This window comes from Oryctolagus cuniculus, chromosome 20 (genome assembly GCF_051225735.1).
Source record: "Oryctolagus cuniculus isolate XC-2025 breed Fujian yellow rabbit chromosome 20, ASM5122573v1, whole genome shotgun sequence".
Classification (NCBI taxonomy): domain Eukaryota; kingdom Metazoa; phylum Chordata; class Mammalia; order Lagomorpha; family Leporidae; genus Oryctolagus; species Oryctolagus cuniculus.
The window spans coordinates 30,207,537-30,233,426 of NC_142886.1; the positions used below are offsets into that span (position 1 = coordinate 30,207,537).

Consider the following 25,890-nt stretch of genomic DNA (forward strand, 5'->3'; position numbering starts at 1 on the left):
CTACCCCCTGACTAAAGGACCCTGCCTTTGGAATTGGTGTTCCTGCTTTGCCGTTCTTCAATCTTTGGGTTTCAGTTGCATTCAGATCCAAACTTAGCACAACTCTTGAACTTCTAAAGACTTATGAGCCTCATCAAACAGGAACTAACCCCAATGCATTCTCTGTATCGAACAGAGCCATGAATTCAAGTCACTTGACCAGTACCACAACCACGGTACCCTATCTCCTCTAAGTAGGGCATGTTGGGCTTGCAAAGGAGTGGCCATGGGAAGAAACCACAACACAAGGGTAGCACCAAAGCCCTCAGGGAAAGGATTCATCCATCAGATGTAGCATAACAGCTTAGATAAGACCTGAAAAGTAGTAAAAAAAAATCCCAGGTATAAAACCGACACAAATTTCCCTCAAGATGTTCAAGGATGTATAAGGGATACTGCTCTATAGAGAAATACTTAGTTTTCCTTCCACTGTGATAGGTGCATGGTAGGCATTCAGTGTGTTTCTGTGCAATGAATAAGGCACAAGAAGTGTACTATCTCACCTCTATTATTGTGACTTGTGTTGGGCAGCTAGAAGACCATTGAGGACTGACAAAAGAAAAAGTTCCCATGGAGTAGTAGAAGCAAAGATCTAACAACAGAAATTAAGTACTGTTCAGGACATGAGGGATAAAGGAGTGAAGACAATGTAGTATTGGGAAAGAATCACCTTTTAAAAAGACATTCACTTTATTTTCTTGATGGCACTGCGATGTCTCAGGATTTTATAGTGTGGGCAGAGTCTCCATATGCATTTTATCCCCTAAAAGGAATAAAAGCTAAGTAGTCAGCTTGCTCATGTTCAGCAGCCTGAAATTGCCTCAAGGCTAAGGACCAAGTTTTATGTTACTGTATTTTCTGCATTCCTTACCTCATAGTAGGTGCTCAGTCAGTACTTGTTGAGGAGCAGGCATTTGGCTTGGTGGGTAAATTATTGCTTGAAATGCCATGTGCCATATAAGAGTATGATTCAAGTTCCCAGCTTTTCCACTTCTGATCTAGCTTTCTGCTAAGGCACATTGTGTGAGGCAGCAGGTGAAGGTTCAAATTCCTGATACCCATGTGGGAAACCCATATGTTCCAGGCTTCTGGCTTTGACCTCACCCAGTTCTCACTGTTGTGGGTTTCTGGGGTTGAACCACTGGCTCAAAGATCAGTATCTCGGGGCCATCATTGTGGAGTAGCAAGTAAAGCTGCTGCTTGTAAAGCCAGCATTCCATATGGGCCTCTGGTTTGAGTCCTGACTACTCTACTTCCAAACCTGCTCCATGATAATGCACCTGAGAAAAGCTGTGGACAATGGCTTAAGTGTTTGGACACCTGCACACCACAGCCCCAAACCCTACTGAATTGTTTTATTTGTCCAAAGGTCTTGCTGGTTGCTGATGTATTTCTTTAGTCAGCATGAGTTTATAAGCCTGTGACTTTCATCCACTTGCCAAGCATTTGGGGTTAAGTTAGCAGAGTTAACTCAAGCCATTTGTAAAGATAAAATGCACAAATTCACCCAGAAAGAGAAGATCACTTTTGCTACTTCACATGTCCCTGTGCACAGAAAATTCATTACCAAAGGGTGCTAGCAATCCATTTCTTGTTTTTATTATTCAGTAGAGTGGGGGACGTGGTGCCAGCTCCTGTATCACCATTCCAGAGACATGATCAGTAACTGCAGTAATTGCTGTGTGGAAGCCGGAGCAGATTGTCATGATTCCTTAACTTGGGAGGAAAAGAGTGCATGTATCATGTAATTTGCTTTGTAGGTTGTTAGAGTGATTGACGCTGTGGGTTACATCATGTCATTTTCCCTTTCTGTGTGTCTAGTACATAATACTAGGTCTCTGTTTACCATCATACTGTGTAGGACATTCTTACTCACCTTGAGTTTTTTAAACTCATCCATCTAAAATAATGGCAGCACCTGTCTCCCAATAGCGTCCGCACTTCTACTTTCTTTCAGATGGGAATAAAATCAAGTAAATAGTAAGAGAAAGGTCTTGTCTTCTGTAAACAAACAACAACAACAAAAAACTAAGCAAGATCTAACCTATACAACATAGTTCAGCAATAGAAACTTCTATAATTCCCCTTCTACTTTATTTATTATAATGCCCAACACTCCACTCTAACCAAAACACTGGAACAACTGACCCTGCAAATAATCAAAATCATGGGCTAAGTGTTGTGGTGGAACAGGGAAAGCACATGAGACGATCCCAAGTGCTTGGGCCCCTGCACCCACATGGGAGACCTCTAATAAGCTCTTGGCTCCTGGTTTTGCCCTGGCCCAGCCCCAGCCATTGTGGCTATTCGGAGAATAAACCAGCAGATGGAAGACTTCTCTCTTTGTTTTTCCCTCTCCATAATATTGACTTTAAAATAAATAAAAATAAATCTTTTTAAAAAGTCAAACTATATTGCAGAGTAGAAAAGTGTATTTATGGGGCCGGTGCTGTGGCGTAGCAGGTAAAGCTGCCACCTGTAGTGCTGGCATCCCATATGGGCACCGGTTCAAGTCCTGGCTGCTCCACTTCCTATCCAGCTCCCTGCTATGGCCCGGGAAAGCAGAAGATGGCCCATGTCCTTGGGCTCCTGCACCTGCATGGGGATACTAAGAGGAAGCTCCTGGCTCTTGGCTTCAGATTGGCACAGCTCTGGCCATTGCAGCCAGTTGAGGAGTGAACCAGCAGATGAAAGACCTCTCTCTCTGCCTCTCCTCTTTCTGTGTAACTCTTTCAAATAAATAAATAAATAAAGCTTTAAAGAAAGGTATTTCTCCATGCATACGCTCATGTGTTTTTTATGTTCTAAAGTATTAGTAAAATTTTAGAAAAATGCATTCAAGATGAGAAAACACATTCTCAGTTGCAGTTAATTATAATTAATTAGTAACTGGCCCAGTTTTTCTCAGCTGAAAATTGACTTCACCATCACTCGCAACATGTGTCAAAGATTATGGACACCCTCACCCCAATCACTCACCACCTCGTTCCATTTTGGCAAAAGAGGTACAAGTAAGTTCAAGTTTATCCATTTATACTATAAGATGTATGATAGCTACTATCATCACCAAAGTGTTTCCCATCTGACTGCATTATTCACTTGTAGCCATACCAATAAAGGTAGTATAGTCAAGGAAATAACTGTTTTCAGAACCAAGTTAGTATTCCAAAAATTTGACAGGTAAGAACAACTAATTATGGAAAGAATTATCCAGAAAACAGATAACAAGTTCCAAGTTGGGACATAAAGTCCATGTCTTCATTACAGAGTGCTGGGGAAAAGAAAAAAAAATAGAATAAATGTATAAAGGGGTATTTTTTAACTTTTTATTTAAGGTATACAAAATTCATCTATTTCATATGTACAAATTTAGGAAAACTGTGATACTTTTAAGTGTAAAACAGGATAGTCGTGTACCGAGTAGGCTCCGTTTAACACTTGGACATTTCTAAGGGATTGGAAATTTTTTATTTAGAAATAAAGCCTATTTGAACCTATTTAAAGAAAATGGTAGTGGTCTTTATAAATAATAGTTTATGTTGCTTTTTCTTCATTACTCAAATAGCCACTAAAATGAGATAATTTCCCACAAATGTTAGCCTTCTTCCATTTCTGCACTTAGTGTAGAACCTTTGTTCTAGAAGGTAAAGCTGGCTCCTATGCACTTCTTCACCAAGGGAGGACGAGGTAAAATCGGAGCAGTGACGAAGGCGAGCTTGAATTTTCTGAGTGAAGGGTCCTGTGATCTTCTGGTCTTTCAGGTTGCACTTAACGTTCTCTACATTTAGTCAAGCACAGGACCAGGGCTGTTTTTCCCATACCACAGGCATAGCACTGATTTTAGGACAACATTTGTGGAATGACCCAACAGGAATTACAGGATTTATCATTCTTTTAGTTCAACTCAATCTACTTTTTGGATTGATAGTTGATGGATCCAGACCCTTACATTTTCCTGAGTGCTAAGAGTTCATTTGCATTTCTCTTATTCTTTCTGTTTTCTGCCTTCACCCTCTGCAATAGCCTTAGTGAGCTCACATGCTTTACCTTTCTGAACTGTTTCTTGACCCTCATTCGTACTCTCCAATCCGGCTTCCTTAACAGTAAGTGTTACCAGAAACCCAAGCTTTGCACACTGAGGCCTCTCTACTTTCCAAAGGCATGACTGATTGTTTCACTTAACTTCTTCACTACACTGCGATGCTCATGTAGGGTGATTCATTCTGTGATTTTATGACTCCATCATGGTATCTCATGCGTAATAAAAAAAATCCCATCACTGCATACTCTCTAACAGTGGTAACATCAATACAAAGATAACTGCCACTTAAAATAAAGGTGTAACACACACGCACGCACGCACAATCAGTTGAAAGTAAAACTGGGGGGCGGGCACTATAGTGCAGTGCCAGCATCCCATATGGGCACTCGTTCAAGTCCCACCTACTCCACTTCCTGACCCAGCTCCCTGCTAATGCACCTGGAAAAGCATATGAAGATGGCCCAAGTCCTTGGGCCCCTGTACCCACGTGAGAGACCCAGAAAAAGCACCTGGCCTCAGGCTCAGCTCATCTGGGGGAGTGAACCAGCAGATGGCAGACATCTCTCTCTGTCTCTACCTCTCTCTCTCTCTCTGTCTGTCTCTACCTCTCTCTCTGTAACTCTTTTAAGTAAATCTTCAAAAATTTAAATAAGTAAAACTAATCAAAACATAGCTGTTCCTCTTCTGGCATTTAGGAACTTTTGACTTCATTCTCATTAATGTAAATGGGCCTTGACCCAAGGACATGATTAAGGAATTGTTTTGAGAAGAGTAATACAATTTTTACTTAAAAATTGACAACATGCATTAGATACAAGATGATTTCTAATAAAAGGACATCAGCCTATGTGCAGCTAGGAATTTGAGGATCATTTGTTCTTTTAATTACTTAGCACACCAAGAACCTGCTCTCAATCTTCACATCCATATAGGCAAGTCTTTATTCTACGGCAAAAATCTGGGTACTCAGAACACTTAAAAATCACAGATAATCCCAAGTCCTTTAGGCAACAATTCATTAAGAATTCCTCCTTTGGGAAATGGTTTTATAAGAGCTACAGAGCAACCATCTGGCTTATGTCTCTTCTCCTTCGTTATCCTGCTGCAATCTCTGGGGAAGGTCGTGCAAAGCAGTGACATGGCCAAGTGAGGACAGAAGAGGATAGGGACAGAGAATCAAGGAGAAGCCATGAAACTCCCCAAAGACCTCAGTGCAGTACGCAAGTATGTGAATGGTGAGCCTGTCCTGGAGATCAGTTCAAAGAAGGGTTTGCATCATTCTGTTTAAAAGAGCAGCGAGCCGTTAACCTACAAGCGCAGGTGTGTGCACATCCAGTAGCCACATCCAAACCAAGCAGGAATAACTTCTGGTTTGGAAACCACATAGAGGGATTATGTTTTAGACATGTATTTTTCCGGTCCCCTTTTATTAGCTTAAGAAATACCAGCATGTAATACAAGAGTCTTGGCTATACTCAATTTATGGAAGATTAAAATAGTCCCTAACATTAGTCTTCTCCTCTTTGCTATTTTTCACTGGTGTACCTGTTGCCTTAAAGTCACAGCCTAGACTAAGATATTCTCTGTTATAGACCACCTTCCTAACTTTGGATTCACTGAGGTTCTTGACTAGGCATTTTGAATCTTCCACACTTCTTTTCACAAAATCTAAATCACTATTTTCCATGTCTGTCTTAATGCTCTTCATTCAACAAGAATGTAGAAGACTAGGTATTCTCTTGCTGTCCTCTCCTCTCCTCTCCTCTCCTCTCCTCTCTCTCTCTCTCTCTCTCTCTCCTTCTCTCTACTATTCTATCAAATTCTCCTTGTCATGCAACTGACAGTCACTTTCATCAGGGTATTGCTAATACATTTCCCATAATGGATAAATGAAAGCCAGAGGAGCTCAGTGACTCTGACAACTGCCCGGACTAGTGTGCCTTTTCAGAAGCATTCTCTCTAGCCAATGATGCAGCTCATAGGAGAAGCAAGGATAGATGGCGTAACTGGAATAAGAAGGAAGGAAAGACCCAGTTGTCACTGGCTAATGCACTAAGCAGCTCAAAAGTTTATTTATTTATTTAAGAGAAAGGTCTTCCTTTGCCATTGGTTCACCCTCCAATGGCCGCTGTGGCCGGCACGCTGCAGCCGGCGCACCGCGCTGATCCGATGGCAGGAGCCAGGTACTTCTCCTGGTCTCCCATGGGGTGCAGGGCCCAAGCACTTGGGCCATCCTCCACTGCACTCCCAGGCCACAGCAGAGAGCTGGCCTGGAAGAGGGGCAACCGGGACAGAATCTGGCACCCCGACCGGGACTAGAACCTGGTGTGCCGGAGCCGCAAGGCGGAGGATTAGCCTAGTGAGCCGCGGCGCCGGCAGCTCAAAAGTTTTTATTGTGGCCCATTTCTATCTCAAGACCCTAAAAGGAGCTGCAGTTCGATAAAGTTGCCTTCCAGGAATTCAGTCACATTCCAGGTAGAGATGCCATCACCAGCCTCACTCGACTGATCTGGACCTGTTCAAAGAGCAGCACCTGCTCAGATGGGTACACAGTTATCCAAAGGTCAGGCTCTGCATTGTGGCATAGTAAGCAAAACCACAGCCCGTGATCCCAGGATCCCATGTGGGCACTGGTTTGTGTCCCAGCTGCTCCAGTTCTGATCCAGCTCCCTGCTAATGGCCTGGGAAAAGCAGTGGAAGATGGCCCAAAGGTTTGGGCCCTGCTACCCATGTGAGGGACCTGGATGAAGCTCCTGACCATGGCGTGGTCCATTCTTAGCCCTTGTGGCCATCTAAGGAGTGAAGCAGTGGATCGAAGATTTCTTTCTCTCCCCCCACTATAATTCTGTCAAATAAATAAATCTTCAAATAAAGATTTATAAAGGTTACCCTTTGCTTCATTTGAACACTAAGATCTCTGCCCCAGAGAAGCTTAAATTTTAAGATGGTGACATGCAACCTATCTTGGAACGTGTTTCTGAAATGCCTCCGAGTGGACTTGTATCAGCCCCGACCTGTAATGACAAGAATTTTCCCTCATGTATTCATTTCCTCAAAATCTCTTTTTTTTTCTTTTTACACAGAGTCATGGTTTTGGAAACTCTTCCTCCACACCCACCCTTTTCCTTGTTGTTGTGAATACATCACTCTGCTTGGTAACCCCTTGTGGTCAGTTTCTTAGAAGTTTGCAGGAAACAGAACTGCAATTTTGGTTGAGTAACAAAAGCACAGAGACGATCAGCCAGAGCCGTAGGGGCAATCAATATGTAACAAATTCAACACATCTCACCGTTGATTCATTCTGAAATCACCTTCAGAGATATTGAGAAAATGGTAGGGAAGACAGATCCAAGCTTCGGCCTGGAGCTTGAAAGCCAATAGAAAAATCACCTAATTTAAAAAGTGAAAACAGGAGCCAACATTGTGGTGCAGTGCGGTCAGCCACTTCTTGCAACATGGATTCCATATTGGCGTACCTGCTAATGTTTACCCTGGGAAAGCAGCAGAGAGCAGTCCAAGTGCTTAGGCCCCTATCAGTTGCTTGGAAGCTTTGGATGGAATTCCAGGCCCCTGTCTTCAGCTTGGCACAGCCCTGGCTGTTGCGGCCATTTGGAGAGTCAACTAGCATATAGAAGATCTCTTTCTTTCTCTGACTCTACCTCTCTATATGTCACTCTGCCTTTCCAATAAATATAATAACTTTATTTTTTAAAAGTTAAAAACAAAAATAGGGTAAAATTGGTGCACCATGCAGTCACTCGAAACATTTAATCTATTATGTCTGTGGTCCTTAACAAAGACTTCCCTAAGGAGTTAATTTTCAAAGTGAGACCTGAATGGTGAGGAAAGACTAACCAATAAATGGTCCAGTAGGTAAGAAATTTAGCAACAAATTTGCAGGTTCATAAAAATAGATATAGACAGGAAGCCTCAGACAGCTTTAAGAACAGAAATGAGGTTGGTTAGCTTGAAGTATATACAACCGTAGAGGAAAATGGAGAGTGTAAAGAATTTATGTAGATGTAGGCAGGGATCAAGGTATGAATAATCTTATAAATTCTATGTTCATGGTGCAAGATTCCAGTCCCAAAATTTGGATATGAAAAGTATCTATTTTGCCTTAACTCGATTTATTATTTTGACTACTATGTTTAATATTTGCTAGCTGTTTACCAAATCTATTTCCCATTTATCCTATACATGTTGCTAGACAATGTTTTCCAGTCTCCCTGCAATCATATGTAACCATGTATCTGAGTTTCCACCACTTGAATGAGAGATAACATAGGATTTTTGCAGGCCTGACCCATAAAAGCCTCCCACAGAGCCCTCAACTTCCAAATGCTCTCTTCAATGGTCAGACATGGATAAGATGTTGATTCCCATCGTGACCTTGGAAGCCATGTGGAAAAGAGCATTACCTTCCTCCTTACACTACACACACACTCTAGCACATTAAGTGGATGTTGTAAGGAATATGTTTCTTTGAGATTGTGTTGTTTATCTGTTACACCAGTGACTCTTGAAATATGGTTCCAGGAGTAGCCAAGCACCACCACCTAAGAATCTGTAAGAAATACAAATTCCGGCCAGCACCGTGGCTCACTAGGCTAATCCTCTGCCTTGTGGCACTGGCACACCAGGTTCTAGTCCCGGTCGGGGCGCCGGATTCTGTCCTGGTTGCCCCCCTTCCAGGCCAGATCTCTGCTGTGGCCAGGAAGTGCAGTGGAGGATGGCCCAAGTGCTTGGGCCCAGCACCCCATGGGAGACCAGGAGAAGCACCTGGCTCCTGCCATCGGATCAGCGCGGTGTGCCAGCCGTGGTGGCCATTGGAGGGTGAACCAATGGCAAAGGAAGACCTTTCTCTCTCACTGTCCACTCTGCCTGTGAAAGGAAGGAAGGAAGGAAGGTAGGAAGGAAGGAAGGAAAGAAGGAAGGAAGGAAGGAAGAGAGGAAGAGAGAAAGAAAGACAAACTCCAGGGACAGGCACTGGTTGCAGAAGTGGGGACTCCACTTGTTTGACCTGCGTTCCTTATCAGAGGGCCTAGGTTTGAGTACCAGCTCCATTTCTGATTCAAGTTTCCTACTAATGCACACCTTGGGGGGGCAGAAGGTGATGGCTCCAGCACTTGGGTTCCTGCCACCCATGTGGGAGACCTAGATTGAGTTTCCACCTCCTGGATTCTGCCTGACACAACCCAGGCTGTTTCAGACATTTGGGGAAGTAATCAGCTGGATATTATCTCTCTCTCCCTCTCTCTCTGGCTATCAAATAATAAAAAATAAAATTTCAAAGTTCAAGGAAAATGTGCATTATGAAAAAATCATGTGGATAAGAAAAATAAAATTGAAAAGAAGAAATGCAGGGCTGGCACTGTGGCAGAGCAGGTGAAGCCACTGCCTGCAGTGCCAGCATCCCATATGGGCTCTGATTCAAGCCCCAGCTGCTCTACCTCTGATCCAGCTCTCTGCTATGGCCTGGGAAGGCAGTAGAAGATGGCCCAAGTGCTTGGGCCCCTGTACCCACGTGGGAGATCCGGAAGAAGTTCCTGGCTCTTGGCTTCAGATTAGCGTGACTCCAGCCATGGCAGCCATTTGGAGTGAACCAGCGGATCGAAGACCTCTCTCTTCCCCTGGCCCTCCCTCTCTCCCTCTGCCTCTCCTCTGTGTAACTTTTTCAAATAAGTAACTCTTATTTATTTATTTATTTATTTTTATTTTATTTTTTGACAGAGTGGACAGAGAGAGAGACAGACAGAAAGATCTTCCTTTGCTGTTGGTTCACCCTCCAATGGCTGCCGTGGCTGGTGCTGCGGCCTGCGCACTGCACTGATCCGATGGCAGGAGCCAGGTACTTCTCCTGGTCTCCCATGGGGTGCAGGGCCCAAGGACTTGGGCCATCCTCCACTGCACTCCCGGGCCACAGCAGAGAGCTGGATTGGAAGAGGAGCAACCGGGACAGAATCTGGCACCCCGACCGGGACTAGAACCTGGTGTGCCGGAGCCGCAAGGCGGAGGATTAGCCTAGTGAGCCGCGGCGCCAGCTTCAAATAAGTAACTCTTAAAAATAAGGAAGGAAGGAAGAAAAGCAAATTTGGGACTCTCTGCCCAGAACTATTGAATCAGAAACGTGGGGGTGGGGCAGCATCTGTAGCAGAAGAAGCCTACCTGGTGTCACAGATAAGGATTGAAGTTGGAGAATATTTTATTACATCATTTCACATTACCTTAACCCACTCCATCTTGGACAAATGTAAAATGAATTTAATTCAGGGAAGTTGAAACCACTTCAGGGTTTTCTTAACTCAACCAACACACTATGCCAAAACATCAGACTGGGTCCATCTGGCCCATAGTAATTTTATTTTCTCAGCATATCTGTTCTATTTCCTTTCCTCTTCTTTCTTGACAGGCTCTGGTTGTTTTTCCATGAAGGTTGCCACTATGCCTTCCTTATACAAATTTGAAAACATCATCAAGTGGTCCCTCTAATTGTCCTTGCATCTTCCTCCATATATAAGACCTGTTGCTCCTTTCAGAGAAATCCCAACTCCCTTGCAGTTGTCTCTACTTTTCCCATACCCTTTGCCTAGCCTAGAACTGTTTCTCACCTCCTGGGCTCTTCCTGGGGCGTTAGGCACAGGTGTTCTGTACCCCAACTCCCCCCCACCACCTCTAAGGTTATTCTCTTCTGACTACACACATGCAGTACAGTCGCAGGGCCAGAACCTGAGTGACAATTACCACAGTATATTTTTCAAACTATCTCAGTAAATCTACCTTTTCTGGCCTGTAATGGAGCAAGGAAAACTGAATTTGATATGTGGTGATGTTTTCCTGTTTGGCTCCATTATTCTTTATGTCCATCTTCTTAATTTTAAGGACTTTTAAAACATTTGAAAGAAAGCAAAAAATAGAAGAAATTGGGAGAACACAGTTGCAATATATATAACCATAAAAATTGTGATACTTATTAGCTATAGATGTATTCATGCATGAATCTATGTATGAAGGTGGGTAGCTAGACAGAAAGACATCTAAATAATCAATAGAATAAGCAAATATACCAGCTGAAAAAAAATGAGGGCCAAAGAGAAAAAACCATGTACAGGGGGCATAAAATTACACCTCATAAATGTGTTCAGCTACATTAATGCTTTGGAGAAACAAATCAAGACTGAGATATAATTTGATTCCATTCAATAGGAAAACAAAAATAAAATTCTACCCAAATCAGAATCAACATGAATTCTTGTGCTCTACTTGTTGAAGAATAAATTGATACATCAATTCTTTTTTTTTTATTTGATAGGCAGAGTAAGACAGCGACAGAGAGAGACAGAGAGAAAGGTCTTCCTTCCATTGGTTCACTCCCCAAATGGCCGCCACAGCTGGCACTGTGCCGATCCAAAGCCAGGAGGCAGGTGGATGCTTCCTCCTGGTCTCCCATGTGGGTACAGGGGCCCAAGCACCTAGACCATCCTCCACTGCCCTCCCGGGCCACAGCAGAGAGCTGGACTGGTAGAGGAGCAACCGGAACTAGAACCTGGCGCCCATATGGGATGCCAGCACCACAGGCGGAGGATTAACCAAGTGAGTCACGGCACTGGCCCCAATATATCAACTCTTACAACAATGCAGCATTATATATTATGGCTGCATATCTAATAGGGTTGCTGTGTTCTAGCATTTCATGACCCACTTAGCCAAAAGCAACAGTTGCTCACATATACAAGTGCCAAATTATAAGGGGCTGACAAACGTAATTTGGGACAGCTTTAGCTCAAGGGAGGTGACACAGGAGGATGCAACAAAAAAAGAGCACCAAGGTAGATGCAAGTTCTGGGTAAGATTCTTGTTTTGCTGTGAAATATGCTGGGTTTATGGGTGCTGTTTATATTACTCAACAGAAAGTAGGGTGCAGACCTTTAACCTAACAGTGAGGATACTTGAGCTCTGCATTAAAATGCCCGTTTGACACCTGGCTTTAGCTCCTGATTGCAGTTTCCTGCTCAAGTGGACACTAGCAGACGCTGGTGATGATTTAAGTAGCTGAGTCCTTGCCACCATTTCAGAGACCTGAGTCCCTAGCTCTGGCCACCAGCTCAGACCTAGACATTGCTGGCATTTTGGGGAGTGAACCAGCAGATGGGATCTCCCTCTCTCTCCCTCGCAAATAAATAACAAATAAAAGTAATCTTTAAAAGCAAAACAATACATGAGGGCCTTGAATATACCAATTGAAGTATGCTTCCTAAACCATGACTCACTCAACTCCCAGCATATCAAGTCTTTAGGGAGGAAACACAATCTCTGGTTTATATTAATCAAAAGCTTTGCTTTCTGAAACAGATAAGATGAATTTTAATGTTATTTGTTTATTAGTATTGTAATTATTATTATTTGCTTCTGTTTGCCAGTTTAATCCTCTGAAGCACTGGATGGATTCCAAAGTGGGGGAAATCATTACTGAGAGCAAGGAGAGCACTTGGCAGGCATCTGGAAATGCTATCTTTTTATTCACACGGTATTTAGATTTACACTCTCAAGAGCTTTTCACTTCAGTGGAATTACAGGATTTCCTGAGTCATCCTGAATATTAATGAACTGTCACATTTTTCAAAAAGTCTGAGATAGGTCAATTCACATGATTCACCATTTATCTTAAGTAAAAGTGATTGTTCCCTTGTATTATTTGACAAATGCAAATATTATGTACTATTGCATTAACTTCCTCATGGGAATGCAGGTAAGAAGGAAATTTTCATTCTTTCAAAGACATCTGATATAGGGTGAAATACATCAGAAGAAAACCCAGATACCGCAACAATTCACCCCAAAATGAAACTCCTTTGTAATTCAGTACCTGGATATATTAGTCTGTTTTTCATTGCTATGGCAAAATATCTGAGGCAGACTCCCATTTATAAAGAACAGATTTTTTTTAAAGATTTATTTTATTTATTTGAAAGACAGAGTTACAGGGAGAGGTAGAGACAAAGAGAGAGGTCTTTCACCTGCTGGTTCACTCCCCAGATGGCCGCAATGCCCGGAGCTGCGCTGATCCGAGCCAGGAGCTTCTTCCAGGTCTCCCATGCGGGTGCAGGGGCCCAAGGACTTGGGCTATCTTCTACTGCTTTCTCCGGACACAACAGAGAGCTGGATTGGAAGAGGAGCAGCCGGGACTCGAACTGGCGCCCATAAGGATGCCGGTGCTTCAGGCCAGGGCTTTAACCCACCACACCACAGCACCGGCCCCAAGAACAGATTTTTATTTCACACAAGTTTTGGAGGCTGGCAGTTCTAGCAGCATAGTGCTGATTCTGCAAGAGTCCCACGTCAGATGGTAGGAATGAGGGCAGGAATATGTGTGTCGGGGTAGGTCACAGCTCAGTATAAGAGGCCAGCAAGAGACTGGGTTGGCCAGGTTTAGGCTTTTATAAAAATCTTCAAGAGACTAAGTTACAGTCTCCTGGGAAATACTTGAATGTATATCCAAGGTAGAGGCCACACTGAGTCAACACTTCTCATTAAGCGCACCTCTTAAAGTTTTCATCATCTCCATTGCAACCCCTCCTGGAGACTAAGCCCCCAATTCATAACCCTTTGGTGGAGCAAACTTCCAAACTACAACTTGAGTATAAGTCACTTTGACCAATGCAAAGCATCATTGGAAGTGCCATGTCGCTGTTGGCCAACAACATGAAACCAAAAAACTGTAGGTTAATTTTTTGAATGAAGGATATTTTCTTTGTGTGTATGTTTTTGAAGAAAGAAATGTAATATTAATTCTTCATTTTAGAAAACAGTAGTGGTAGTAAAGAAATAGCAAAGAGGAAATAAAGATGGAAAAATGATTATAACAAACTCTTGACAGCCATCAGGGGATCAACATGGTTCTGAGAATATACAATTAAAAGACCATCATCACTAATAAAGATCTGGGTGTATTCATTCAAAACATTGAAAATTAATTCAGGAGAGCTGATCTTAAGTAAATCTACAGGAAAAAAAAAGTCAAGGTGAAAATTTATTTTTTTAGACTTTTATACAAATATTTTCCAGGTAGTTTAAATGAAGGCTCCATTTTGTGCTTTGGGCAGTTTTGTTTATTGTAGAATATGTATAATGAGGGGCCGGTGTTGTGGCATAGCAAGTAGAGCTTCCATCTGCCATACCGGCATCCAATATGGGCACTGTTCCAATCTGTCTTCCGGTTAATGTGCCTGGAAAAGCAATGGAGGATGGTCCAAATGTTTGGGCCCATTACACAATTGGGAGACCAGATGAAGCTCTTGGCTTCATATTTGCCCAGCACTGGCCATTGTGAGGATCTGGGGAGTGAACCAGTGGATAGAAGATCTCTCTGTTTCTTCCTTTCTCTCAGTAACTCTTTCAATTAAATAAATAAATCTTGAAAAAGTAAATAAAATAAAATGTGTATAATAATTAAGAAAGTTCATGGCAAAATGGAATCAGGAGATAAACATTCATCGGTTTTTCATAATATGCATTTTCCACAAACTTTTTGAGGTTCCTTCATACTCAAATTTGCATAGTACTATTCATATGGTATAGTATGGGTACTGGTTTGAGTCTTGGCTGTTCCATTTCTGATCCAGCTCCCTGTAAATGGCCTAGGAAAAGCAGCAGAGGATGGCCCAACTATTGGACCCCTGCTACCCAAGTGGGAGACCAGATGAAGCTCCTGGCTCCTGTCTTCAGCCTGGCTCAGCTCTGGCCTTTTTGGGCATCTGGGGAGTGAACCAGTGAATGAATGAATGCATCCTCTTTCTCTGTCTCACCCCCCCATAAGTCTTTCAAATAAACAAATTTTAAAAAATGAAAGTACACTTTCAAAGCTTCTGAGATTCAAGGGACATCAAAGTATATACAATACACAATTTTGTCAGCAGTAAATAAGGATGTCCACATTGTCATTGCAAAGAGTAATGGAACAAGCTGTTAATATTTGACGCTCTTTTTCCACAAGACACCACTGTGTTTTATGATTACTATAAAAATATGTGAGAGAATCAAGAAGAAAGCATTCGGTCACATGCTGCTGCTTTCTGAGCATGGTAACAAGTGTGCTTGGAAATTGGCCAACATTTTCTCTGATTACAAAGCTTTGTAGGGATCCCTGGGAACTCTAATCCCTGCTAGTTTATGAAGTCAAGGTAAAGAAAGTCATGGCAACTCAGAGTGAGGCCACTTTGCAATTATCACCCTTTGAAGACCACTTCTAGTCTGGGGTTTTTGCAACGTAATTTATGTCAGGATGTTTCTCACTTTGAAAATAGTTCTTATTTTCACTCCTTGCTCATGTCTAAACACTGTAAAATTTTAGCCACATCTTTAGTTAAATCTTTTAATAAACTGTGGAATATTTTAAACTTAGTGACATCGTAATCACTTTTCACTAGTCATTAAAGTAAATTCTTGAAAAAATGAGAGAATACCTTCTTGTTCAAAATAAAAGCTTATTTTTATTTTTATTTATTTTTGCTTCATTGTAAATTATAGCACTTATCTTTCCCTCTGGCATAACTATCTGAAATTTTGTATGATTAAAACACACTGGTATCATACAGAGGTAAAGCAGCATTATGCACTCTGGAACAAGTTACCTGCATTTGCCTCATTTTCTCCATTAACGTGTACTTCCTTCATCTAAAGTGAGGATAGCAACAGTAATTACCTCACAGGGTATTCATAAGTTGAATGTATTTGAAACACTTAACAAATGGGTGTGGGTGCCACTCAATATGTGTCAGACATTAGTTAATTAATCATCATCATCATTATCAACATCAAATCCATGGGGGAAAACCTTTTCTATTAAGTAGTTCTCACAGACCAAGTGGGATTTATCCCTGGTATGCAGGGATCATTCAACACTCACAAAATCAATGTCATACATCACATTAACAAACTGAAGAACAAAAACTATATGATTATCTCAATAGATGCCAAGAAAGCATTTGATAAAATACAACACCCTTTCATGATGAAAACTCTAAGCAAATTTGGTCTAGAAGGAACATTCCTCAACATAATGAAGGCAATTTATGACAAACTCATGGCCAGCATCATATTGAATGGGGAAAAACTGGAAGCAGTCCCACTGAGATCTGGAACCAGATAAGATGCCCACTCTCTCCATTGCTATTCAATATAGTCCCAGAAGTTTTACCCAGAGCCATCAGGCAAGAAATCAAAAGGATTCACATCAGTAAGGATGAAGTCAAATTATCCTTATTTCCAGATAATAAGATTATGTATATAGGGGAAGCAAAAGACTCTATTAGGAGACTACTGAAACTCATTAAAGTGTTCAGTAAATCGCAGGATATAAAATCAACACACAAAAACAACAGCCTTTTTATACACAGACAATGCCACAGCTGAGAAAGAACTTCTAAGATCAATCCCATTCACAATAGCTATGAAAAAAATACCTTGGAATGAATTTAACCAAGGAGGTCAAAGATCTCTATGACAAGAATTACAAAACTCTGAAGAAATAGAAGACATAAAAAAATATAAAAAACTTCCATGTTTATAGATTGGAAGAATATCATCAAAATGTCCATTCTTTGAAAAATAATTTACAGATTCAATGCAATACCAATAAAAATACTGAAGACATTCTTCTCAGATCTGGAAAAAATTATGCTGAAATTCATTTGGAGACACAAGAGGCCTAGGTTAGCTAAAGCAATCTTATAGAACAAAAATAAAGTCGGAGGCATCACACTACCAGATTTCAAGACATACAACAAGGCAATTATCATCAAAACAGCCTGGTACTGGTACAAAAACAGATGGATAGACCAAAGGAACAGAATAGGAACACCAGAAATCAATCCAAACGTCTGCAACCAACTTATATTTGACCAAGGAGCTAAAACCAATTCCTGGAGCAAGTGCAGTCTATTCAACAAATGGTGCTGGAAAACTGGATTTCCACATGCAGAAGTATGAAGCAAGACCCCTACCTTGCACCTTACACAAAAATGCATTCAAAATGGATAAAAAACCTAAATCTATGACCCAATACCATCAAATTATGAGAGAGCAATGGGGAAACCCTGTGAGACATCAGCCTAGGCACAGAGTTCCTGGAAAAGAACACAGAGGCACAGGCAATAAAAACAAGATTAACAAGTGGGATAAGATAAAATTGAGAAGTTTCTGTACAGCAAAAGAAACAGGAAAGTAAAGAGGCAATCAACAGAATGGGAGAAATTATTTGAAAACCATGCAACTGATAAAGGATTAATAACCAGAATATATAAAGTGATCAAAAAACTCAGCCTTAGCAAAGCAAAGAACCCAGTCAAGAAGTGAGCAAAGGACTTAGATATTTCTCAAAAAAGGAAATCCAAATGGCCTACAGACACATTAAAAATGCTCAGGATCACTAGCTAACAGGGAGATGCAAATTAAAACCACAATGAGGTTTTACCTCACACCAGTTAGAACGGCTACCATACAGAAATCAACAAATAACAAATGCTGGTGAGGATGTGGGGAAAAAGGTACCCTAATCCACTGTTGGTGGGAATGCAAACTGGTAAAGCCACTGAAAGACAGTTTGGAGATACCTCTGAAATCTGAATATAGCCCTACAATATGACACAACCATCTCACTCCTCGGAATTTATCCAAAGGAAATGAAATTAATAAATAAGAGTCATCTGAACCCCCATGTTTTTTGCAGCTCAATTCACAATAGCTAAGACACAGAATCAACCTAAATGCCCATCAACAGAAGAATGGATAAAAACACCATCGGGCTGGCACTGCAGCTCAATAGGCTAATCCTCTGCCTGCGGCACCAGCACCCAGGGTTCTAGTCCCGGTCAGGGTGCCGGATACTGTCCCGGTTGCCCCTCTTCCAGGCCAGCTCTCTGCTATGGCCCAGGAGTTCAGTGGAGGATGGCCCAGGTCCTAGGGCCCTGCACCTGCATGGGAGACCAGGAGAAGCTCCTGGCTCCTGGCTTTGGATCAGCGCGATGTGCCGGCCGCAGCAGCCATTGGAGGGAGAACCAACGGAAAAAGGAAGACCTTTCTCTCTGTCTCTCACTGTCCACTCTGCCTGCAAAAAAAAAAAAAAAAAAAAAAAAAAAAAAAAAAAAAAAAAACCACACCACACACACACAAAAAACAACACCACAACACTATTGGATATGTACTCTATGGAATATTAGACAGCGGTTTAAAAAAAAGAAGAAATCGAGTCATTTACAGCTAAGTGGATGAATCTGGAAAATATCACACTTAGTGAGATACATGCTAGTCCCAAAAGGACAATTATCATATATTCTCCATGATCTATGACAACAAACAGAGCACCTAAAAAGAAACCTGTAGAAGTGAAACTATGAAAAGCAATTACTTGAACAGCCCTTGTCTTGACTGTCAAGGAACAGTTATTTTATTTTTTTAATATTTTTCTTTCTCCACTTATTAGCATTGGTTGAACTCCTTACTTAATATAGAATTAATCATAGATGTATTAAGTCAATTGAAAATAGATTCCACTTAAAAATAAGAGTGGGAATGAGAGAGGGAGGAGCTGTACAGATCAACACATATTCCCATGGACTTACCCTTAAGGGTGAAGCTAAAAACTTACCATGGGACTCCAAATCCCATTTAGCTGGGTAGCACTAATCCCATCTTAGGTGATAAAGAGATCGTATAAAGTATGGAATTGATCATATAGACAGGACCACAAGTCAAAGGGATCACATAAATAAGATCAAGTGCCTGGTAATAACAAGAGATATAATTACAAAGGAGAGAAAGTTCCAACATGGGAAGTAATCCACACAGCAGACTCATACAATGACAAACACCCTAAACAACATTCTGACCCCATAATTGGCCCCTAAGGCCTTACTGAAAACACTATGAGAGCATTCATGCAAAGAAAGCCAACACATAATGGCAAAAATGGTTCTGCATGAAGGATCTCTGTGAGTGAGACCCCAGTGGAAAGATGGGGCCATCAAAGAAGGAGGTACCTTTCTCTGAAGGGAGGAGAGAACTTCCACTTTGCATATGGCCCTGTCTAAACACCAACAGAGTTTGTGAACTCAAAAAACTTCCATAGCCTTGGCAGCTCATGTCAAGAGCCTCGAGTGAGCACTGACATCATAAAAATGTCAGTTGTTAAATCAACAACAGGAGTCACTGTGCAGTTGCTCCCCATGCAGAACCTCTGCCCTTAAGGAGTTGAACTATGAGAATTAATGGTAAAACTTGTCTTCAAACTGTACTTTATACTTTGTGTGTCTGTGTGGGTGTAAATAGTTGAAATCTCTATTCAGTATAGAGTTGGTCTTCTGTATATAAAGTCAATTAGAAACTAATCTCTCCTTTTTAATTCTATCAGATATTATTAGCAGACACTACTCTTGTTTCTGTGGTCATTTTGTCATTTAATCCTATGTTTATGATAAATTATGAACTTAAACTGATCGCTTTAACAAGTAAGATGGCATTGGTACATGCCACATTAATGGGATTGAATTGGAATCCCCTGTCACGTTTCTAGCTCTACCATTAGGGGTAAGTCCAATTGAGCATGTGCTGAACTGTACATCTCCTCCCTTTCTTATTCCCACTCATATTTAACAGGGATCACTTTTCAGTTAAATTTAAACACCTAAGAATAATTATGTGTTAATTAAAGAGTTCAACCAATGGTATTAGGTAAAACTAAAAAAATACTAATAGGAATAAAATAGTAAGTTGTTCCTTGACAGTCAGGACAAGGGCTGATCAAGTCATTTTTTCTCATTGTGTCTATTTCACTTCTACAGGTTTCCTTTTAGGTGCTCAGTTAGTTGTCACAGATTAGGGAAAATATACGATATTTGTCCTTTTGGCACTGGCTTATTTCACTCAGCATGATGTTTCCCAGATTTCTCCATTTTGTTGCAAAGAGCGAGATACACAGCAGACTCATAGAATGGCAGATGTCCTAAACAACACTCTGGCCTCAGAATCATCCCTTAAGTCATTCGGATCCAGCTAAAAAGCCCATGAGAATTTTGCAGGCACGGAAAGCCAAGAAGATACTGTGGCAAAAAAAGAAAAAATGACCTAAATGAAAGATCTCTGTGAGTGGGATCCCAGCGGAAAGAATAGGCCATCAAAGAAGGAAGTACCTTTCTCTGAGGGAGGAGAGAACTTTCACTTTGATTATAGCCTTGTCTAAATAAAATCAGAGTTTGTGAACTCAAGAGGCTTCCATAGCCTTGGCAGCTCAAGATAAAAGCCTTGGGCGATTACTGATGCCATAAGTAAGAGTGTCAATTGTTAAATCAACAACAGGAGTCACTGTGCACTTACTCCCCATGTAGGACCTCTGTCCTTAATGTGTTGTAATATGGGAATTAACAGTAAAACCACTACTCAAATAGTACTTTATATTTTGTGTATCTGTGTGGGTGCAGTCTGTTGAAATCTTTAGTGTATACTAAGTTGATCTTCTGTATATAAAGATAATTGAAAATGAATCTTGATGAAGAATGGGATGGGAGAGGGAGTGGGAGAGGGGAGGGTTGCGAGTGGGAGGGGAGTTATGGGGGGAAAAGCCACTACAATCCAAAAGCTATAGTTTCAAAATTTATATTTATTAAATAAAAGTTGAAAAAAATAAACTAATCTCAATGGAAAATCGAATAGGAGATGGAGCGGGAGGTGGGATGGGAGTGGGGGTACGAGGGCGGGAATGGGGGGAAGAAACACCATATCCCTAAAAGCTCTACATATGAAATTTGTTTTCATTAGATAAAAACCTTCAAAGAAAAAAAGGAAAAAAAATTATGGCTTATGGGACCTGACTCAGATTCCAGTGCAGCCTGTGTGAGGTGGGACATAGGTGATTCTTCCTAACTTTCCAGTTAACTATATCTTGAAAATTCTGAACTGGTGATTCATTTAGGAACCATTGTAGGAAATTTAAATCTATTTATAAGTGCCATTACACAATCAGGAAATAACCAAAAAAATTACTATTTGAACAAATGATTTGTTCTCAAATTGATTATTACATCTTCAAATGTGAATAGCTGCTTGATCATCTGCCCAACAAGACATGTCTTTGGCGATACAGCCCCCTGCTTTCCCTCATGAAGCTGTCCTTCTGGGGAATTGCATTGCTCCATGACATCACACTCACTGTGGGCAGTAAAACCATGGAATAGAAAGCAATAGGTGCAAAGCAGTGTGCCCATCCCCAGCATGGTGATTAAGACCTGAATACTGACGCTGCTGGGAGTAGGCAAATATTCTAATTCCACCAACAAACTTTTCTGAGTTGACTTTCTCATTTGTAAAATAAGAAACTAATGGTGCATAACCTACAGTATTCTGAAAATTACATGATGGGAGTTTGGAAAAACTGACAGAAGTTAAAGTACATTTGAATTAATCATTAGTACTGAGCTCTCTTCCTGAAAGTCTGACAGTCATTGATCAGTCAATGGGTCTAATCTCCTCCTTGCCCAGCCAAAGATGCTGCATGTGACAAATTGTACAAATTATACAGGAATCATAGACCACTGGTCAAGCAAAATGTACTGCTCTGCCTGCAGTTTCCCTTCTTTATTCCAAATATCAAAACTCATTCTCTCAGTTATTCGTTGCTGCCAGAGATGGTTAATCTTTATAGATAAAGTAACATGTTTGGACAAATACTCGGAAGAGGCAAATTGCAAGGCACGTTTAGGTGAATAATTCATTGTGTGCAAAAAACAATGTCATATATGGTAAGCCAAAGACAGGCATCAGTTCTGTAATAAGAACTATACTAAAACCATGTTCACTTGGCTATGGAAAATGGATATAGCCTTCTGTACCCCTATGGGTCTCATTTCAGTACATTTTACCAAACCTTGAGAAGATTCCATTTTTATCAATTTCTGGTAGTCTAAAATGTGTGCCTTTATTTATTCTCAGTGCAGATTGTCCATATTTAAGCAAAAATATTTAATGTAGCCCATGGAGTTTAGAAATGTGTCAGAGCCACTGACAAAATGTCACATTGCTAATAAGCTTGGTGGTCTTGGACATGGGATGTAACCTACATGAGCTTTGAGTTTCTCACTAGAAAAATCAGAAAAACAAATTATCACTTTGTTGATAATGAGGTTTATTTAAAACAACATTAAATACTAAGCTGGATATATGTAAATACTTGATCAAGGATAAATATGGAGATATACTGCTGGTGTACACGTGCAATACATACACACACACACACACACATACTGTAGTATTTCTACTTATTCTTTCATCATTTGGCTACCATCACTTTTACCAGCCAGTCCTATTTGTTTTTATCTCCCCCCCCCCAAGTTATTATCCTTTCTTCTGCACATTTTATAATCCTCATCAATCAATGCAAAAAGAAAGCAGGTTGAAAGTTTCCTTTCCTCATTAGTAGTTAAATATGCAAATTATAGCACCCTGGAAACCTGGATTAAAAACAAAAAAGATAATGGAACTGATGTGGCTAAGATAAACCATCCCTTGCTAACAACACTGCCAAACTGATGCAGTCCTTCTGTAAAACAATATTTCAAAAATAAGAACCATAAATTTTTCCATAGTTAGCTACATCCCATATCTATAAGAGTATCAGGAAAAAAAGCGTGCTAAGAACAAAATAATAGTGATACATTATCTTCATGGATGAAACTAAAACATCAAAATTAAACTTTTAAGTGAACAAATGGAAGCATATATAATTTTTGGCCCAACAAATAGTGAAATGTCACAAGTTATTAAAAATTCTAATAAAATATATTAGAAACAAACTTTGTAATAAAAAATTTATTGCATGATTTGTTTATATCACATGATCATGACTCTAAACAGAGTGTATAGGAAAAGTAAAAACTAGAACTTCCACAGAGGTAGAATTATGAGCAATTTTTGCAGTCATAATTTTTTTGTGTTTTATGTTGAATTTCTTCACTAGAAAGTGAATATTAAACTGTGACTGTGAAAAGTTTCCCAAATATACTAAAATTATATATATATTCTTCTATTTTAAAAATAGTGAACTGCTGTTTATTTTTAATGCTTATAGACCTTACATTCTATAATTTTATTACTTTCTACTTACTTTACCCATAGCAATTTCTCCCCAGAAAAACTCAAAACATTTTGAGGACAAATGTTGGGTGATTTCAGTTTTAAAATAAATCACAGTAATTAGCCCAGAACCCAAAACATTAAGCAGGTTTTGAAATTTATCTTGGCCAGGATGGTTATATAGCAACAGGACATACCAAGTGATGCAGGGAAAAATAGGTAGTTAATAAGCAGAGGGGATACAAGCTGGCTACAGACATTCACGCAGAGTAGACCAGGAGTCCTGAAAGTGAAAGGGTGGAAAAAGATAATCCACGCAAACAGAAACCAAAACAAAAGCTGGTGTGGCCATCCTAATATCAGACAAAATAGACTTTAACGCAAAAAACATTAAAAGAGATGAAGAAGGACACTGTATAATGATTATAGGATCAATTCAATAGGAATATGTGACTATTATAAATGTATATGCACCTAATTACAGGGCACCTAGCTATTTAAAAGAATTGTCAAGGGACTTAAAGGGAGTTATAGACTCAAATACAATAGTAACAGGGGACTTCAATATACCCCTTTCAGCCATGGACTTATCAACCAGAAAACAATCAAGAGGAAACAAAGTTAATCAACACCATAGACCAATAGACCTAGCAGATATCTACAGAACCTTCTACCCTACAGCCACAGACTACACATTTTTTTCTCTAGTGCATGGAACTTTCTCTAGGATTGACCATATGCTAGGTCATAAAGTGAGTCTCAACAAATTAAAAAAAATAGAAATCATACCATGTATCTTCTCAGACCACAATGCAATGAAGCTGGAAATCAACAACTCAACAATCTCTACAACATATGCAAACACATGGAGAGTGAACAACACATTTCCTAATGAACAATGGCTCACAAAAGAAATCAAAAGAGAAATCAAAAAATTTTTGGAAACAAATGAAGACGATAGTACAAAATACCAAAATTTATGGGATACAGCAAAAGCAATGTTAAGTTTGTAGCAATTGGTGCCTACATAAAGAAACTGAAAAGGCACCAAATAAATGAACTATCTATGCACCTCAAGGATCTAGAAAAACAGCAAACCAAACCCAAAATTAGGAGAACAAAAGACATAATTAAAATTAGGGAAGAAATCAACAAAACTGAACCAAAAAAAAAATGTTACAAAACATTGGCAACATGAAGAGCTGGTTTTTTGAAAAAATAAATACAAGTGACACACCACTGGCCGGACTAACCAAAAAAAGGAGAGGGAAGACCCAAATGAATAAAAGTTGAGATGAAAAAGGAAATGTAACAACAAACATGACAGAAATAAAAAGATTCATCAGAAACCACTACAAAGAGCTATATGCCAACAAACTGGGACACCTAGAAGAAATGGATAGATTTCTGGAAACAAACAGCCTACCTAAATTGAGACATGAAGACATAGAAAACCTAAACAGACCCATAATCAAGACAGAAATTGAATCAGTAATAAAGACCCTTCCCACAAAGAAAAGCCCAGGACCAGACAGCTTCGCTGCTGAATTCTATGAGACATTTAAAGAAGTAACTCCAATTCTTCAAGTTTTTCCAAACAACTAAAAGGGAGAGTTCTTCCCAAATTCTTTCTATGAATCCAGCATCACCTTAATTCTGAAACCCAGAAAAGATGCAACAGAAAAAGTGAACTACAGACCAATTTCCCTGATGAACATATACACAAAAATGCTCAACAAAATTCTGGCCATTCAAATCCAACAACACATCAGAAAGATCATCCAGCCAGACCAAGTGGGATTGACCCCTGGTATGCAGGAATAGTTCAACATTTGAAAATCAATGTCATATATCACATTGACAAATTGAAGAACAAAAAACATATGATTATCTCAAGTTATGTAGAGAAAGCATTTGATAAAATACAACACCCTTTCATGATGAAAACTAAGCAAATTGGGTATAGAAGGCACATTCCTCAACATAATGAAGGCAACCTGTGGCCAGCATCATACTGAATGGGGAAAAGTTGGAAGCATTTCCACTGAGATCCGATACTAGATAGAGATGCAGAAAACACAACCTTTGAAACACTTCTTTATGTTTTTCACACACATTCATCAAAGAAGTAACTCAAGGTAGTTGCAATTACATTTTAAATATATTCCTTCTCAAATGTCATTATTACAGAATTCTTTTTTTAAAGATTTATTTATTTGAGAGGCAGAGTTACAGAGAGGCAGAGACAGAGAGAGGGGAGAGTGAGAGAAAGAGAGGTTGCTATTCAATATAGTCACCATTGCTCTTTAATATAGTCCTGGAAGTTTTACATAGAGCCATTAGGCAAGAAAAGGATATCAAAAGGATGCAAATTGGGAAGGAGGAAGTCATACTATCCCTTTTTCAGATGACATGATTCTATATATAAAGGATCCAAAACACTCCACTAATAGACTATAGAAACTCATAGAAGAGTTTGGTAAAGGTGCAGGATATAAAGTTAACACAAAAAATTAACAGCTTTTGTAATCACAGACAATGCCACAGCTGAGAAAGAACTTCTAAGATCAATCCCATTCACAATAGCTACAAAAAAAAAAAAAAAAAAAAACAACTTTGGAATAGACTTAACCAAAGATGTCAAATATCTCTACAATGAGAATTACAAAACTTTAAAGAAATAAATAAAA

General features: G+C 40.0%; 1 long non-coding RNA gene across 7 annotated transcripts in view; it reads right to left on the reverse strand.

Moving 5' to 3' along the window:
* Positions 1-25,890, reverse strand: part of LOC149120124 (uncharacterized) — a 112,228-nt gene that overhangs the window by 49,458 nt on the left and 36,880 nt on the right. For 2 of the 7 annotated variants that reach the window (XR_016226644.1, XR_016226643.1), the window contains exon 4: positions 1,916-2,040. The exons of 4 other annotated variants lie outside the window; for them this stretch is intronic. This is a non-coding gene — a long non-coding RNA (uncharacterized LOC149120124). Of the gene's footprint in view, positions 1-708; positions 803-1,915; positions 2,041-25,890 lie in introns of those variants that run through there. One more of the 7 variants, XR_016226646.1, reaches the window with a different exon arrangement.